This window comes from Mus musculus, chromosome 15 (genome assembly GCF_000001635.26).
Source record: "Mus musculus strain C57BL/6J chromosome 15, GRCm38.p6 C57BL/6J".
Lineage (NCBI taxonomy): Eukaryota > Metazoa > Chordata > Mammalia > Rodentia > Muridae > Mus > Mus musculus.
This window is the reverse complement of record NC_000081.6, coordinates 102,610,777-102,628,905: the sequence shown is the minus strand read 5'-3', so window position 1 is coordinate 102,628,905 and position 18,129 is coordinate 102,610,777. Positions and strand designations below refer to the sequence as shown.

The following is an 18,129-nucleotide window of genomic DNA, read 5'->3' as shown; positions in this document are numbered from 1 at the left end:
TGGTAGAAGGACAAGACTGACTAGATACCCTCTGCTGTCACATGTATGTAATGGAATGCACTACACATATCACATGTGTACACACGTGTGATGCACACTCACACATGCACGTCACACACACTAATCATAAAACTTAAAGAGAAAGAACACTGATTGATTTGTATACTAACATTGGCAAAAGGGCATGTGTGGGAGAGAAAAGAGGGATTCTGTTTTAGACACAGTAAGTGTGAGATTCTCAGTGGGCATCTTCATGGATTTCTTAAGTGGGCAACTGGAGATGCCAGTCTGCAGTTCAAAGGAGAGTTATAGATTAGTGACATAAAATTGGGGAGAAATGAACACACATAAAACATTTAGAATAGGTCATGGAACATAGGATTCATATGTGTTGCTATTACATGTCCAAGTATGTCAGTATAACGTGTAAAATCCCTTCCCCTCCGATTCGTAACACCATCGCTGTTATGCACAATTTTCTTTGCATAGTGAAGGGTCAGTTTCTACCATACCATTCTCTCTTTTGAAGATTAGAAGAGGACAGCTCAGAAGCGAACAGTGCCTCATTTCTTTAAACATCCTTTTTTTAAAAAAAGATTTATTTATTTATTTATTATATGTAAGTACACTGTAGCTGTCTTCAGACATTCCAGAAGAGGGAGTCAGATCTCATTATGGATGGTTGTGAGCCACCATGTGGTTGCTGGGATTTGAACTCCGGACCTTCGGAAGAGCAGTCGGGTGCTCTTACCCACTGAGCCATCTCACCAGCCCGCCTCATTTCTTAATTATGAAAATAATGGTATTTTTTAAATACTAGGAGCTGGAGAGATGGCTCATCAGTTAAGAGCACTGGCTGCTCTCCCAGCAGACCCGGGTTCGATTCCTAGCACCCACACAGGAGCTCACAACTCTGTAACTCCAATTCCAGAGAATCTGACACCCTCACAGAGACATACATGTAGGCCAAATATCAATGCACATAAAAGAAAAACAAAGACAAAAACAAACAACCCTCATGTGCTCGATTCAGTAGCACATATACTAAAATTGGAACGATACCTAGAAGATTAGCATGGCCGCTGAGCAAGGATGACATGGAAATCTGTGAAGTGTTCCATAATTAAAAGTAAAGACAAAGCAAAACAAAAACCCCCTCTTTATTTCACTTTTGCTATATAGGGAGAAATCCCTTGGATTCTTCCACCATTGAGAGGATGCCAAGAGGTTAGATAAGATCACTGACAGGAAGTTCAGAAAGCTGAATAACAAAAAAGCTGTGAAGGGAATCAGGTCTGGTGAAGCATGCCTGTAATCCTAGCACTCTGGACAGAGGAAAAGCATTTAGAACACATATTCTAAGTTACCCAGATAGTCAGACCCTGTCTCAAACAAACAAACAAAGAAAAAAAAAAAAAGAAAAAGAAAAAAAGAAGAGAAAAGAAAAGAAAAGAGAAGAAAAGAAAAGAAAAGAAAAGAAAAGAAAAGAAAAGAAAAGAAAAGAAAGACTGTGTTAGGTGTTGATATTTAGCTCAGTGCTGGAGTACAAGGCCCTGGGCTCAGTGCCTAGAACAGAGAAGAAAACAGCTTCAAAGGGGGAACAGAGCCCATTACCACCCCTCCACCCCACCTCACCCCTTCTTCTGCCCTACCCCATACAGCCACACACTGGGCAGAGACTATGGCTACAATATTGCTACTGTTATAAAGAAGAAAACACAACTAGTTAGCTGTCGGGATCCCTGGAATCCCTTGTCAACTCTACTTAAATCTGTTCAATTCTTAAGCTTTTATTTACAGTAACACAAACACAAAAAGTACCATCTTAACCACATAATTTGTGTGTGTTCATGTGTATCACAGACTGGTCTCAAATTCACAGAGACCTGCCTGCCTCTTCTTCAGGATAAGTTTTTCAAATGTAGCTCTTATATTTGATGTTCTCCTGAAAGTCTCAAGGCTGTCTCTTAATAATTCAACTCCTCAGGCTAAAGAGATGGCTCAGCAGTTAAAAGAGGACAGACCATTCTTCCAGAAGACCTTGTTTCTAGTCCCAGCACTGACACTGCAGGTCTCAACCATTTGTAACTTTAGTTTCAGGGTACCTGGTGCCCTCTTCTTGCCTCCACAGGTAGGCATCTGGTATGTAGATGGTATACATTCAGGCCAGACAAGTGGCTCATACTTAATACAAGTACTTAGGTGGAGGCTGACACAGGAAAATGAGTTTCAGGACAGCTTGGCTTCAAAATAAGCCCTGCCTCATTCATAAATAAATAAATAAATAAATAAATAAATAACTTTCTCAAGAGGACTTCTCTCAATACTAGCAATAGTGTTTTTCCCCTCTTAGAGTTGCTTTCGGTCTCATTACCCTGAAAAGCTCTTCACTTTCTGAAGTAAGTATAATTATTGACTTATGACCTATCTCTCCCTCAACCGTAAAATAAAAATTCTGTCAGAGAAATTTTCCACATGACCAGGACAGTGTTGTGTGTGCTTTTGTTTTTGACGTAGTATGTGCTGTTGGTATTTCAATAAAATACTTGCTGGGTAACATATACAAATTTTAAAAAAAAAAATCACTGTGCTGTGGCTTCACACTGAGCTACACTAACAGTCCTACTTTCTCTCTGTAAGTGTGTGTGTGTGTGTTGTTCACAGGTATGGAGGGTTGTCCAAGAGACCAGATGACAACTTCAGGTTTGGTTCCTCAGAGCTATCCCCCTTATTTTTATTGTTTGTTTAACGCGGGATTTCCCACTGGCCCAGAAGGCTAGACTGGTGATCATCCATGGTCTTTTGGGGGTGGGGTGGGGGGTTGTTGAGACAAGGATAGCGCTGGCTGTCCTGGAATTCGCTATGTAGACCAGGCTGGCCTCGAACTCACAGAGATCCGCCTGCCTCCATGTGGCGATTAGAGGCGGGCGCCGCCGCGGTGAGGCTGGAGTTGAACGTACTTCCTCACACTACCATCGTAGCTCACACACAGCACACACCGGGCAGGGGCTTCGGCCAGTGAGGTGCTGTCAAGTGTAAAGCAGAAAGTGCAAGCAGTCACCTGCTCGGATCGACTCTTGCTTAACTTCCTCCACACAACTAATGACCAGCTTGGTGACTGAAGTCCCTCTCTTGGCTCCGCTCCCTTAATTCCCCTTTATCCGAGGGCTGCCTGAGACACTCTCAGTCCCTCCCTGCCTTTGCTTCACCTTCGGACCTCCACAGCTACAGACAGATCGGCAGCGTTAGACGCCAGGGCCGCTCTCCCCGCGCTGCCCACACTTTGCAGCCGAACACGTGCGAGTCGTGTGTACAGCGCTCGCCCAACCTTCCACTCAAGCCACGCTCACAGCAAGCCCCGCCCCTAGGCCCTGGTCCAACTCAGCCCCACGAGTCGCGCCCTCGCCCCCACTTCTCGCGAGAAGTGAACACGCCTGGCCGGACGGGAGGAAAGTATCTGCTCCGCTGAGGGGGGAAAGGAGGAGCAGGAGACAGATTGTGGGACCGAGCGCGGGCGGGCGGGAGGCGCCGGAGCTACCAGCGGGTGAGTCCTGTTAACATTAGCTAGTCCGTGGCCTGACAGGAGTCTCTCCTTCTACTCTGGCCAGTCCCAGCGTCCCGGGCCGGGGTCTCCCCTCCCAGTCTGTTGGACGGGGGCGCTGAGGCGGTGGCCAGGCCTGTCTGAGGAAGAGGGTGGGGCGTAGGCTAAAGACAACCAATAGGAGAGAAGGAAGCCACAATTGGCGGCCATGAGCGCTAATGGGAGATCGCCTTTACCTTGCGGAGTGCCGCCCTCTTCTCTTCTCCCGCCTCCTTCCTTTTGGAGGAAGGCGGGGCCAGAGGACTGAAGTGTGGGGAGAACTTGGGGTAAGTAGCCCCGGGGGGCACAGGGCGTGGCGAGGAAAGGGGGGTTGAATCCTGAGGGAAGCGAAGTCTAGTGGAAGTCTAATGGAGGGATCTTGGAGTGGAAGATAGAGGAGGACTGCTAAACTAGGTTGAAGACTCAAAAGATTTCCCAAAAAGTGGGTTTAGGGCTTGGCACTGCAGAAGGCAGAGGTAAATAGGCAGGAGGTAGGTTTGGGTGACGAGAGCCTGGCTCAGGTGAAAGCACGCGTTGTGTGGTCGAAGTGGAGCATTGGGAAACGGGGGTCCTGGCGTTTCGATTGAATTCAGAAGAATCTGAGCAAGAGACACGGTGTCAGAAAGTATGGATCTGGACAGATTAAGTGGATGAGTTTAGGAGGACATGTGAGTGGGTTGGGTTGCTAGAAGGCATCGCTTCGGTGATAATATGGAAATCCAGAGGGTAAGGGGGGATATTTGGAGAAGAGACAGCGACTGACATACAGTCTGGTTCTTTCTTCAGTCGGGAGACCGCCAGGATACTGCTTAGTGTTTTTTGGTGGATATGGCACCCAGACTGGTGACCAGCCAGCCAAAATGCTGGCCCGGGGGTTGAGAAGAAGAAAAGTAGGGCGCTACTCTGATTGTCATTTTTCCAGTGTTCCACTTTCCAAGTTTCATTTCTTTCAGAACACAGGGATGTGGGCCTGGGACTTCGCAGTCCAAGTTGGAGACCCGTTGGGACTTCTATGTTGCTCTGAAATGCTTATTATGTGCACTCACTGGGGTGTTTACTACCCAGGGCACCTCCTACCCAGATTCCCGTGTTACTACTTTCCTAACTTTGTTTTCTGCTTAGCAGAGGGTGTTTTAATATCTCTCAGGGTTCATATGAAGTATAGGTTTGTGGAGATGTGCAGGTTTTTTTTTTTTTTTAATTTCAGCAAACTCATTTGTTTCCTATGTTTAAAATTTTTTCAGCAGTATAATTTCTGAAGAAACTATAGGTACTCTAAACACTAACAAATAAATTTTGTTTCCTTAAATGTGAATTTTCCCTTTCGTTCATTAAGAGTTATTTAATGGATGATTGAACTTAATCTTAATTATCTTGTATATTTTCTTGTTTATTAATTGGGGCAGTGTTTCATATAGCCCAAGTACACCTCAGACTGAGATAACTGAGGGTGACCATGATCCTCCACCCACCTCCCAAGTGCTGGGATAATAGGTGTGTACCACCATATCCAGTTTATGTAGTACTAGGGTTCTCAGGGTCTTATACATGGTAGGTAAGAACTCTGCCATGTGAGCTACAGTCTTTAGCCCTTGTGTGTGTGTGTGTGTGTGTCTGTGGTTTATGTAGTGTGTCATGTAGCCCATACTAGCTTTGAACTCATTTTTAAATTTCTGATCCTTCTATCTCCACGTACCAAGGGTTGATACAAGCATTCGCTTCCATGCCCAGTTTATCAGTTTATGTGGCGCTGGGGATTGAACCTAGGGCTTTGTGCATGCACTGTACCCATTGAGCTTTATCCCCAGTCCACTTTTTATATTTTGAGTGGTGTGAGTGAAATAGACTCATAGTTCAGGAAATTGAACATTTTCTCATGTTTTCTTTGCATCCAGATTTACAAAAAAGAGCTATCATAGTATTTTAGGACAAGGGTTGAGGAACTCAAACACAATTTGTTTTTAAGCATGGGGGATGTAAAGTAAGTGGAAGCTATTGCGAAACTCAACATGACTGTAAGAAAAGAAGCTAAAGAAAAGGTTGGCAGCCATACGAAGTAGTCTTACCAGTTTGTTCTTAATTCTGTACAGAAAAGGGACAGGACATTGCCCTTTGTTTAGTAGTTGTATATCACTTAATAGTGAGTTAAGACTCAAACAGCTAATTAATAACTTTCTTTGCATAGGTTATATTCCTTCTACCGCCCCCCACCACCACCTTTTGGCATTTGTGCATGCATGAGTGTGTGAGTGTGTGTGTTGTAGGGATTTATAGTGGTACTTAAGTTAGAGCTTGTGCATGCCAGGAGAGCATTCTACCAGTGAGTTATAACCCTACCTCTTTTATTTTTGAGAATTGAAGTACTACTAAAGAAAAAACACAGATCATGTGGTTTTGTATTAACCCCTGTTCTTCAGCAGCCAGTTGAAGTGTTTCTCCTTGGCTAGAAATTGTCCCTATATAAACACTGAGACTGATCAACTACCAAACCTTTACTATTAGCTACTGAATTGGGTTTCAACTGGGAGCATTTGCTACTGAACAGTAGCAAATTTTCTAGGCAGTAGTCTTCCCCTCCCCCATCCAAAAAAAAAAAATCAGTGAGAGAACAAAGTCCCTTGTTTTGATCTTCCAATCTAAAACTTGTGATGGCTTTAACTTGAAAATTCTTAAGTACAATGCTTGTTTCTCCTCTCTTGGGCAGTATTCCCACCTGACCAAAAGATGGATATTGGGGTCTAGATATGTAGCTGAGTAGGAAGAATGCTTGCTTAGCATGTGTGAACCCTGTTACTACATAAAACTGGACATGATGGTGCACACCTGTAATCTTAGCACTGGAGAAGTGGAGGCAGGGACCAAGACCATTCTTGTCTACGTGGGCAGTATGAGTCCAGCTTAGGCAGCATGGGACTGTGTCTCAAGAGAGAAACAAGAAGAAAAACAATTCATTGGAAAGTTTGTTAGTTGATAGTAAATTTGTTAAAAGTTTTCACTTAAATTTAATGTCACACTAGTCAGCAACATTGAGGGTCACTTACAAGGGCTAGAATGCTAATGTTACTGTATCTTGTCCTTTTTTCCTTTCCTAACTCTTAACCAAAACAGAGTTATATTTTCAATCAGTTCTTACACAGATCTACCTGGCTGGTCTGTCTGATTGCAGCTGCTCTGAAACTCTCGGAAGATTGTGTTGTTCATGTTAAGTTGTCCTGGGCTGTGGTGGGAAGAGGCAGTGTTGCCACTGTCTCCTATCCAGACCTGATAAGGAGGTGTTTTTTCCTTACAAGGAAATTTTAGGTAGGGCAAGTAGCACTGTCTTTCGAGTGTTTAATCAAGACAACTCTCTTCTTGGGACAGACTGGAATATAATTGCCCCTGTTCCTTGATGGTGGACATGAAAGTGCATATTTTGTTTCTTTGAGAAAAACAAATGAGGCATTTGTTAAAAAGAAAAATGTGTAATTATTTTTTAAATGTTAACTTTTTTGATGTTTGGTTTTTTTTTTTTTTTTTAAATGTTTTAGAGTTCATGAAAAAGTCTTACTCTAACTTTAAAAACATGTCAAAGATTGGCTGGCAAGATGGCTCAGAGAGTAAAGTGCTTGCTGCCTAAGTATGCAAGTCTGATGGCCTGAGTTCAATTCTCAACCCTAACCTTAAGATAAGGCAGAAGGAGAAAAATGACTCCACATAGTTGTCCTCTGACATCTGTGTGTGTGCTGTGTCACTTGTGCCACAGCACATGCACACATCATACATATGGATACACAATAATAAATACATATAAAATGTCCAAACAACAATATTTATTTATTTATTTATTTATTTGGTTTTTCAAGACAGGGTTTCTCTGTGTAGACCTGGCTGTCCTGGAACTCACTCTGTAGACCAGGCTGGCCTCGAACTCAGAAATCTGCCTACCTCTGCCTTCCAAGTGCTGGGATTAAAGGCGTGCACCACCACCCGGCCAAACAACACTTTTTTTATTTTTATTTTTTAAATTTAATTTTATCTACATTGGTGTTCTACCTCCAAGTATGTCTGTGTGAGGGTGTCATATGCCCTGGAACTGGAATTATAGACAGTTGTGAACTGCCATGTGGGTGCTGGGAACTGAACTTAGGTCCTTTGGAAGCACAGACGGTACTCTTAACTGCTGAGCCATCTCTCCAGCCCCAAAGCAACCATTTCTAAGCTTCTCTGATATGTCTTTCTCCTTAATAGATTTGTTAGATAATAATTGTATTCATATGTGAAAACATATTGTTTTAGAAATCCTTAACAGATGATCTCCATATTTTTAATTTTTTTGTGTATTTGGTGGAGCATATGTGTACGTGGTAGGGATGTGTGCACAAAGGCCAGAAGAGGGCACTGAGTGTCTGTTCTATTAAGCTTTCTTCTTTATTCCATAGAATGGGTCTCTCACTGAGCCTGGAGATCACCAATTAATTGGCTAAACTGAGTGGCCAGTGAGCTCCAGGAGTCTGACTGTTTTTTCAGTGCTGGCATTCTAGAGGCATCCTCCACAACCAGGCCTTTTAAATAGGTGCTGATGGCCTGAACTCAGATCTTAATGCTTGCCTAGAAGGGACTTCATCAGCTGATCCAGCTTCTCAGCTCTGTGCCTTTTCTTTCTTTCTTTTTAATGGTTTGGCCTTAATACATTTTATTGGGGGTGGGAACGGAAGAGGTATGTGCATATACATGCCATGGCATGTGTGTGGAGACCAGAGGACAGCTTTGAGAAATGTGCTCTCTTTCTACCTTTACATGAGTTTTGGGGATTAAACTCAGGTCATCAGGTCTAACCAGCAAGTGTTTGCATTAGCTGACCCATTCTTTGGTCCTTTTGGCTTTTCATTTGTTCATTTGTTGATTTTCTTGAGAAAAGGTCTTGTAAAGCCTAGGATAGCCTTAAATACACTATTTAGATGAAGATGACCTCAAGATTACTGTTATTTTATTTGTTGAGGCAGGATCTCTCAACATAACCCTGGCAGTCCTGGAATTTAGTATGCTGACCAAGCTGGTCTCGAACACTCAGAGATCTGACTGCTTTCTGAATGCTGGAATTAAAGGTTTGAACCATTACACGAGACCCAAAGATGAGCTCAAACTTCTCCATGCCCAATTTATATAGTGCTGGGGCTTTACTCATGTAGCTAAGCACTGTATCAACTGAACTACATCTCCATTCTTAGTCTGAGGTGTAGTTGATTTCCTTTCTTTTCCAGTATTGGGAGTTGAATCTAGGATCTCATATATTAGGCAAGTGCAAACATTTTACCACTGAGCATATATATATATATATATATATGTAGCATATATATATATATATAGCCTTAGACCTCTTGTAGTTGATTAAAAAAAATATTCACTTTACATTGCTTTTTGGTATTTTTTGTTTGTTTGTTTTTTGAGACAGGGTTTCTCTGTGTAGCCCTGGCTATTCTGGAACTCACTCTGTAGACCAGGCTGGGCTGGAACTCAGAAATCCGCCTGCCTCTGCCTCCCAAGTGCTGAGATTAAAGGCGTGCGCCACCACTGCCCTGCTCACTTTACATCTTGATTGCTACCTCCAACCTTCACAAATCCCTCTCCCTTTTAGTTTCTCTCTTTCTCCTTAGAGAAGGGGAAGCCCTCCTTGGGTGCAACCCCACCCTGGGACATCCAGTCATAGCCGGTCTAAGCGCATCCTCTCCCTCTGAAGTTCAATTAGTTGAGTTAGGGGAAGGAGATTCAATGGTAGACAGCTGATTCAGAGACAACCTCTGCTCCAATTGTTTGGGAACCCACATGAAGATTAAGCTGCACATCTACAAGAAAATTGTAAACGAAAACTTTACATTTTTTGTAGGTATCAGCTGGTTATGACTTTTTAAATAGCTAGATAACATATTTTAGATTCTTGATCAGTCTTATATATTTAAATTATTGATAAATTTGATAAACATGATTACTGTATTTTCATTTTAGGCCACTGGTAAATGTATAAGGATAGGGCTGTGTTAGGTCATCTGACCTACCCTTCTTCTTTTCCACGTCCTTCTCTTCCCTTCTTTCCTGTTTTCCCCCTCTTCTTTCTCACTCTCTCAGTCTCTTTCTGATGGGGATTGAATCTAGAACCTCCTACATGGTAGCAAGTGAGTTATTTTCCCAGCCCATAACCTTTAAAATATTAAGAAGTATCTTGTTGAAATTTAATTATGTTCTGTCTCAGACATCCCTGAAGTCCTAGGCTAGTGACTGACCATTGGATAGAAGAGGACAATGAGACTATAAAGTTAAATATTGTAATTACTATTTACTTTTGTTTGTTTATTGCTTATTTGTTTTTGACTTTAGGGACAGGGTTTGGCTCTGCTGCCCAGTCTGGCTTCTGGCTTTCCAACTCACAATCTTTTTTTCAAGACAGAGTTTCTCTGTGTAGCCTTGGCTGTTCTGGCACTCACTCTGTAGACCAGGCTGGTCTTGAACTCAGATCTGTTTGTTTCCACCTCTAGTGCTGGGACTAAATGTATGTACCACCACTGCCTGGCTGCCAACTTATAATCTTACAGGTAGATGTACCGTCACTTCTGGTTTTAACTATCTTATATTAATGTCTTCCTTTTTTCATTTTCTTTTTTTTTTTGAGACAAGGTTTTGCTATGTAGTTCTGCCTGGCCTGGAACTCAAAGTGATCCACTTGCCCCTATGTACCAAGTGCTGGATAAAAGCCATGTATGTGCCACCATATACTTAGATATTATATATGTGTGTGTGTGTGTGTGTGTGTGTGTGTGTGTGTGTATGTGTGTGTATGTGTGTGTGTGTATATATATGTATACATACATATACAGACACACATATAGTATAAGGTCACCATCTTATACTCATGCTTATGGATCACTGTATGACTTGCCAACTAGATCATAAGTGATCTATTTAATTTACTTTAGACTCTTCCTGGGAAGTAGTATCTGTTCCATCAGTCTACAGTTTTTTTATTCTACCTTCATTTTCTGTTATATATATTGACTGCTTTTTGATTGTGTAATGACTGAAAGTATTAATTATAGTGGTTTTTAAAATCACCCCCAACTGCCTTATAATGTAACTCTTGGGGCAAAAATTTCTTCCCCAGACATTTTAAGTTAGAAATCAGAAGATTAAAACTCTTGCTTATGGACCAATTAGTTATCTGCAGCTTCCCTATAATTTTAACATTTCCAGTTTTGACCTCATGTCATATTTTGTTTGGAATATAAATTAATACCACTATGTATACAAACATATAATTTCCATTTACATTTAAAGTTTCAAGGTGTGGTAGTCTATATTCTAGAGGAGAAATGGTGCTACATACCAGATAGGGCATCAGAGGATATCTAGGGAATAAAGTCTTTATATTGGCAGCCAACAACTTTTCTGCATGTTAATTTTAGACTTGACAGTTGAATTTATGTTTGTGCAACTTTAGTTGGTGAGTACATCTTTAAAGTACCTTCCTCTTTTGGGGTTTTAATTTTCACTTTCATTATTTAAAGTTACATGTTGTACTGGGGATGTAGCTCAGTTGGTAGAGTGTTTACCTAATATGCAGGAATTCCTGAGTTAAATTTCCCACACCTCAAAAACTGAGTATGGCGGTACATGGCAGGAAGATACCAAGTTCCAGGTGCATAAAACCTTGTCTTGAAAAAGTATTCTTACTTGTTCATCATTCTGATACAGTTGGTTTGGAATTCTCTTGGAAAGCATGGTAATATTGATCATCCCTAAGGTCTTTTCTAGTCCAAATATACATAAATAGAAGCTCAGATCAAAGAACAGTTAAAGAATCAGGAAGAAAAATAGACTATAAAGAAAATAAATTGACACGTTTTTGCTGACCCATAGGAAGTGGTTTAAAAGGGAGGCAGGGACATAAATAATAAGGAGTAATCATGTCCGAGCAAATCCAACAGCAGAGCTTTTTCATCAGATCACTATGTGTCTTAAAAATACTTCATGACAGTTCCTCGTCAATAGTCCCCTGGTGGACACTTATTTGGTAGTTTTATTTTCCTGTTAAATCATAGTGTTTTGTTTCCTTTTCTTGTCTTTTTATTTACAAACTTGTTTTTCTTCTGTGTTATATATATTGACTGCCTGTATATGATGAAGCAAAATTCAGTTTAATTTTGAAAGTAAACATTTGCTATCTAGCTCCCTTGGAGAGGGATTTGATGTGTGTTACAAACTCCAGAAGGTTGCATGGGGCTGGGTTTGTACCTCAGTTGGTGGAATGCATGCATGAAACCCTGAGTTCCATCCTCAATACTACATAAACTGGGTGTAGACCCACACATGCCTGTAATCAATGAATGTAGGAGGTATGGGAGGGATCAGGGTTGTCCTTGGAGAGTCCATCCTGGACTAAATGAGACCCTGTGTCCAAACAAAACAGAATTGCTATATGAGAAGAGAAACATTTTATTTGTGTAACTTTGTAGACGGATGTTTAGGAAAGCTCACTAAACCCAAGGTTAGTATACTAGCCTTTCAAATGTTGTGTTTAGGACAAAACTCATTACAAATTTATAAAAATGTTGCTTTTTCTCATCCTTTGCCAACTTTAATCCTAAATGTTCCCATATATTTGAAAACAGGCTTTGCAGAAATTTTTTGCTTTTCAGTATTGTCATTCTTCCTAAGAAGTGTTATTCTTGTTTTGTTTTGTTTTGTTTTGTTTTGCTTGAGACAGGATTTCTCTGTGTAGCCCTGGCTGTCCTAGAACTCACTCTGTAGACCAGGCTGGCCTGGAACTCAGAGATCCCTCCTGCCTCTGCCTCCCAAGTTCTGGGATTAAAAGTGTACGCCACCACTGCCCGGCAAGAAGTGCTATTCTAAGGAAGTCTTAACATAAGCCAAGATTTAACTTAAAAGTTGGTTGTTGGGCTTGTGGTTTGGGCCTCTGTGGCAATACTCTCTTCCATAGTCTCCTTGAAAAACCTAACTTGCCTTTGAGTTGAATTGCTCACTAGTTGTCCTATGGGTGCAGTGTTCTTTCTGAGCTGAACAAGTAAACTTTATGCACTAGGCTGGTCAGATTTTATTTGTAACTTATGTAGAAACAACACAGTTTTTCAGATTAAATAAAATAGGGAAAGACTGGGAATGTATCTCAGTAGTAGAACCCATTGCTTGGCATATTGAAGGCCCTAAGTTCAGTCTCTAGCACCAAAAAACTACCACCACCATCATAAGCCACATTTTAAAGAAATTGTGTGTGTATGATATATGGGTGTGTAAACATCAGCTGTCCCCCTCTATAGCTGTCTGCCTTATTGCCTTCAGTCAGAATCTCTCTGTAGTAGGATCTTACCAGCAAGCTCCAGCTGTCTCTGTCTCTTCCTTTTCCCAGCCTAGGCATGTCTCCTCACCACTCCCTTTGAACAGGGGTTGTAGGCCATACCCAGCTTTTTACCTAGGTGCTGGAGATCCAAACTCAGGTCCTTGTGCTTATGTGGTTAACTATTCTATCTGTGGAAGCATCTTCTTAGCTTAAGAACCATTCTTTTTTGGAATAAGAATATGCTTATTATAATAAAATCAAGCTTTGTTGAATAAAACATAGGTTTGCTAAAAATGGTTTATGTTGAAACCAAATTTCCTGCCAATATTATTTATTAAACCATTACATTGGTTTTACTTTGATATATTTCTGATACTAGCATAGATCTGATCAAACCATTTTTAATGAACATACTTTTAAAAGTTTTGCTCAAGTAGTAGTTTGTGTGTATTTAGTTTGTGTGAAACTGGAACGTGCCAGTCAGTGAGTATTGGAATACCCCAGATAGATCCTGTGCATCAAATGAGTAGACTTAGAGAATATTAATAGATCATTTTCTCTGGAACTTCTGGTCTTCCCCAAAATTATCATTGTGCAGTATTATGGGTGTTTTTCTACCCAGAACAAAACTTTTACTGAGGTATTAAAGTCCAGTCCAGCATAATGGCTTAGGCCTGTAATTTTAGTACTCAGGAAACAGACAGAAAGATGCCTATGGATTCTGAGGTAGCCTGGTCTAGATATGTACTGAGTGTAAAACCAGCCTGTGCTACAGAATGGAATCTTGTCTAAAAATCAAACAAAACAGAAACAACCCCCCCACCACCACCACAAAACAACAACAACAACAACAAATACCCAACAAACAAGGAGGGCAGAGAGATGGTCAGCAATCCAGAGCATTGACTATATCTTCTAGAAGACCCAGGTTTGATTCCTGGCACTCAGATGGCAGCTCAAAATAGTCTGTAACCCTAGTTTCAGGAGATCTGATACCCTCTTTTAGCCTCTGTTGACACTAGGCACACATGTAGTATACGGACATATATGTAAAAAAATCACCCACATGAGGTTAAAGAGATGGCTTATCAGTGAAAAGCACTTGGTCTTGCAGAAGACCTGGATTTGACTTCAACTCCCATATGGTAGCTCACAACTAAATGTAACTCAAATTTCAGGGGACCCAATGGGTCCTTCTAGACACCAGGAATGCATATAGTATTCATACATACATACATACATACATACATACATACATACATACATATATTCAAAACACTTATACACATAAATAAATAAAAAATTTAAAAACCCATATACATAAAAATCCCTATAAAACAACCCCCTCAAACAAAAACATCCTTATTTGTTCTTTTCTAAATCCATAAGAATTTTAAATTGGTCCTTAAAGATCAGTGTTCTGAACCTGACACAGTAGTCTATGCCTATAATCCCAGCTACTTGGGAAGCTGATGCTTCAAGAGGAATGCAAGTTAAAGACTAGACTGTGAAATATAACAAAACCTTATCTAAACAGGGAGTGGGGGAGGCATTAGGAATGCAGCTCACTTGGTGGAGTGATGGCTTATCATGCATACAGCCCTAGGTTTGGTCTCTAACACCAAGTAGTAGTAATGCCTGTTATCCCAGTACTTGGGTGATAGAAGTAGGAAGATTAGAAGTTTGAAGCCAGCCTGGGCTTATGTAATGAATTTGAGGCCAGCATGGGATACTTGAAGCTCTTTCACAAAAAGATACACACTAATAAACAAATATCTAAAAAAGGAAATAAACTGTGTTGATCACTGTTGTTTTAGGGGTCATACTTTATCTGAAAATAATCAGAAAAAACAAATTTTTTGTTTGTTTGTTTGTTTGTTTGTTTTGTTTTTTTTCGAGACAGGGTTTCTCTGTGTAGCTCTGGCTGTCCTGGAACTCACTTTGTAGACCAGGCTGGCCTCGAACTCAGAAATCCACCTGCCTCTGCCTCCCAAGTGCTGGGATTAAAGGCGTGCGCCACCACTGCCTGGCTAACAAAACAAATTTTATTTATTATTTATTGCTGCCATACCTGTACAAAACAAAGTGTTTGCATGTTTTGAAGTGTGTGTGTGTGTATGTGTGTGTGCTTTGTCTGTATATGTGGATTATGTTTGTATTCCTGTGTTTGCATACGGAGGCCAAAGGTTAATGTCCTTTATTACCTTTATTTTTTGAGGAAGATTATGTCTCACTGAAACTGGAATTCACCAATTGTCTAGTCTGGCTGGCCAGTGAGCTCCAGAGATCTGTTGGTCTTACCCCTTCCCCATGCTCTGAGAACTCTGGCTACAGACAGCTATTGCCTCATCCTGGTTTTGTGTGGGTGCTAAGGATCTGCACTCCAGTCCATATGCTTCCATAACATGCCTTTATCAAGTGAACCGTCTCTTCAGCCTGTTTTGTTTGGTTTTGTTTTTTTTTGAGGAAGGGTTTCACTATGTTTCCAGTTTTTCATTGAACTCATGATTCTCTTGGCTCCACCTTCATTTAGGATTATCATCAAATCCATCACACCTGGCTCTGCATTTTCTTACTGGTTTCCAGGAATTCTTCTACCTCAAGAGCACTTTGAGAGAACTAGTATAGTTCAACAATAAGTATTTCCTGAGTATGATTAAAACCTTGGATTTGCTCTTTAGCACTGAAAAAAATTTTTAAAACTAGGGATTGGAAAGATGGCTTGGTGGTTTAGAGCATTGGTTGTTCTTCTGGCAGACCTGGGTTCAATTATCAGTACTGACATGATGGCTTACAACCATCTATAACTCCAGTTCCAGGGGATCTGATGCCCTCTTCTGGCTTCTCTGGGCACATGCATGTACATAGTGCACAAGTGTACATGCAAGCAAAATACCTATACACATTTCTTTTAAAAATCACACCACATTTTTAAAAAACACCAAAATATACATTGAAATATAAAGTATGTTAATGTTCTTTACTCCCTCCCTTTTTGTTAGACAGAGTCTTAACTTGTAACTCTGGGTAGCCCAACTTGCTATGTAGACAAGGCTGGCCTTGAACTCAAAGAGGTCTGCTTTTTTCTGCCTTCCAAGTGCTGGAATTAAAGATGTGTGCTACCACTTGCAGCTTATTTTTTACTTCTGCTTCTTGCTGTCATTTTATGTTATTAATTAGTATTATTACTATTTTTGAGACAGAGTCTTACTATGTAGTCCTTGCTGGTCCAGAACTTGCAATGTAGACCAGGTATGTGTAACCAGGACCTCCTGTCATTTTAACAAGTTGTAGCTTTTCATCCCCTTATTAACTTTCTGAGGATAGCTCAAAATAGTTTCTTGAATCTTCTAAAATTTCTAGGTAGGGATGGACAAATGGCTTGGTGGTTAAAAGCATTGGCTGTTCTAAATGATCAGGGTTCAATTCCCAGCTCCTACATGGTGGCTGACAACCATCTGTAACTCCAGGTACAGGGAGTTCAGTGACCCCTTCTGGTCTTTGCTGGTACTCTAGACACATGGTGCACAAATACATAAACACAAACAAGACATACATATATATATATATATATATATATATATATATATATAATATTTTAAAGATTAAGTTTGAAAATTAAGAAAAAATATAAACTTTTGAGTCAGGTAGTTGGCCTTTATAAATCTGCTTCCAGATGGTTGTAACCATTGCCCATTTATTACATAACTTATGATTTAGCCTAATTTCTACTGACATCTGTTTTCTGTCATTTGCTAAAAACTATTTGATCTATTTAGCTGGCTGTCTTTGGAACCTTCATGTCTGAGATACAAATACAGAAATTAACTTAAATATTCTGTTGATTATTCTGTTTAGTTACTGTACTACTCTTCTGTTTTTTAATTTACATTTTAATATATCTAGTGTGTACATGCCATAAGTATGGAGGTCAAAGGACAATTGGGGTGGGGGGATTGTTTCTGTTCTTCAACCATGTGGATCCTTGTCTGGCTTGGTGGCAAGTTCCCTGCTGAACGGTCTTTGGGGACTTCTGTAATTTTTTTCTCCATTTATTTATTTATTTATTTATTTATTCATTCATTCATTCATTCATTCATTTTCCATCCCAATCACTGCCCCCAACCCTTCTCAGAGAGTCTCTCTCCCCATATCCCATCCCCTTCTTCTCTGAGAAGGTGAGAACCGCCCTGGGCAGCATTGCCTCCCCACCCCCACCACATCCCCGTCATATCAAGTATTTGCAGGGTTAGGACATCCTTTCCCACCAAGACCAGACAAGGCAGCCCAGTTGGGGAACAGATTCCACAGACAGGCAACAGCTTTAGGGCCAGCCCCACTCCTTTCCAGTTATTGGGAGACCCACGTGGAGACTGAGTTGCACATCTGCTACATAAATGCCAGGGGCCTCAGTCCAGCCTGTGAATGCTCTTTGGCTAGTGGCTCAGGCTCTGAAAGGACTTCTGTGTTTTTATAGCAATGTATCTGCAACTTTTTTTTTTGTCTCAGTGCTACTCATTTATACTTTCAGAAGTTACTAATGGTTGTGCATGCCGTTGATGCTGATACTTGGAAGACTGAGGCAAGAGACAAAACAAAAACTAAAGGCTAGCATGGGATATGTAGTAAGTTCCAGGCCATCCTGGGCTACAAAGTGAGACCGTGTCTCAGTTTCCCCCTCCAAAAAAAAAGAGTTATTGAGGATTTTAAAAAAAACCTTTTCTTATCTGAATTTATGTCTATTGATTTTTCTTTATTTACTAGAGATTAAAATGTATTTTTAAAAGAAGAGTTATTTATAGCTGGGTGTGGTGGCACACACCTTTAATCCCAGCACTCGGGAGGCAGAGGCAGGTGGATTTCTGAGTTCGAGGCCAGCCTGGTCTATAAAGTGAGTTCCAGGACAGTCAGGGCTATACAGAGAAACCCTGTCTTGGGAAAAAAAAAGTTATAGTGTGTGACCTGAGGCCACTTCTGTGAAGTTGTAATACTGCTAAATTGAACAGTATTGTTGATCTGTTTTGATCTTTAAATAGATCTTTTACTTGTAAGTAATTTTTTTTAACTGCCATGAGCCCTCTGAAAGAGTCTTAGAGATCCATGAGTGATCCTGAAGCCACTTGGAGAACTGCTGACTTACAGACTTGTGAATACAGCTGCTTTCCAAATGGAAGTATCAGAAGCTTTCCAACTTCTTTTTTCCTTTTTGGTTTTTCGAGACAGG

The 18,129-nt window shown here is 40.7% G+C and overlaps 1 protein-coding gene and 1 non-coding gene across 4 annotated transcripts in view; both read left to right on the top strand.

Moving 5' to 3' along the window:
- The first annotated feature begins 1,020 nt into the window (after window positions 1-1,020).
- Window positions 1,021-1,127, top strand: Gm25141. The gene has a single exon (XR_003951732.1). It is a non-coding gene; the product is annotated as a U6 spliceosomal RNA (small nuclear RNA).
- Window positions 1,128-3,441: 2,314 nt separating this feature from the next.
- Window positions 3,442-18,129, top strand: part of Atf7 (activating transcription factor 7) — a 99,519-nt gene continuing 84,831 nt past the window's right edge. For 2 of the 3 annotated variants that reach the window (NM_001310070.1, NM_001310066.1), the window contains exon 1: window positions 3,442-3,867. The gene's annotated coding sequence lies outside the window, so the exon portion shown is untranslated. The remainder of the gene's footprint in view (window positions 3,868-18,129) is intronic. The other variant, NM_001310067.1, reaches the window with a different exon arrangement.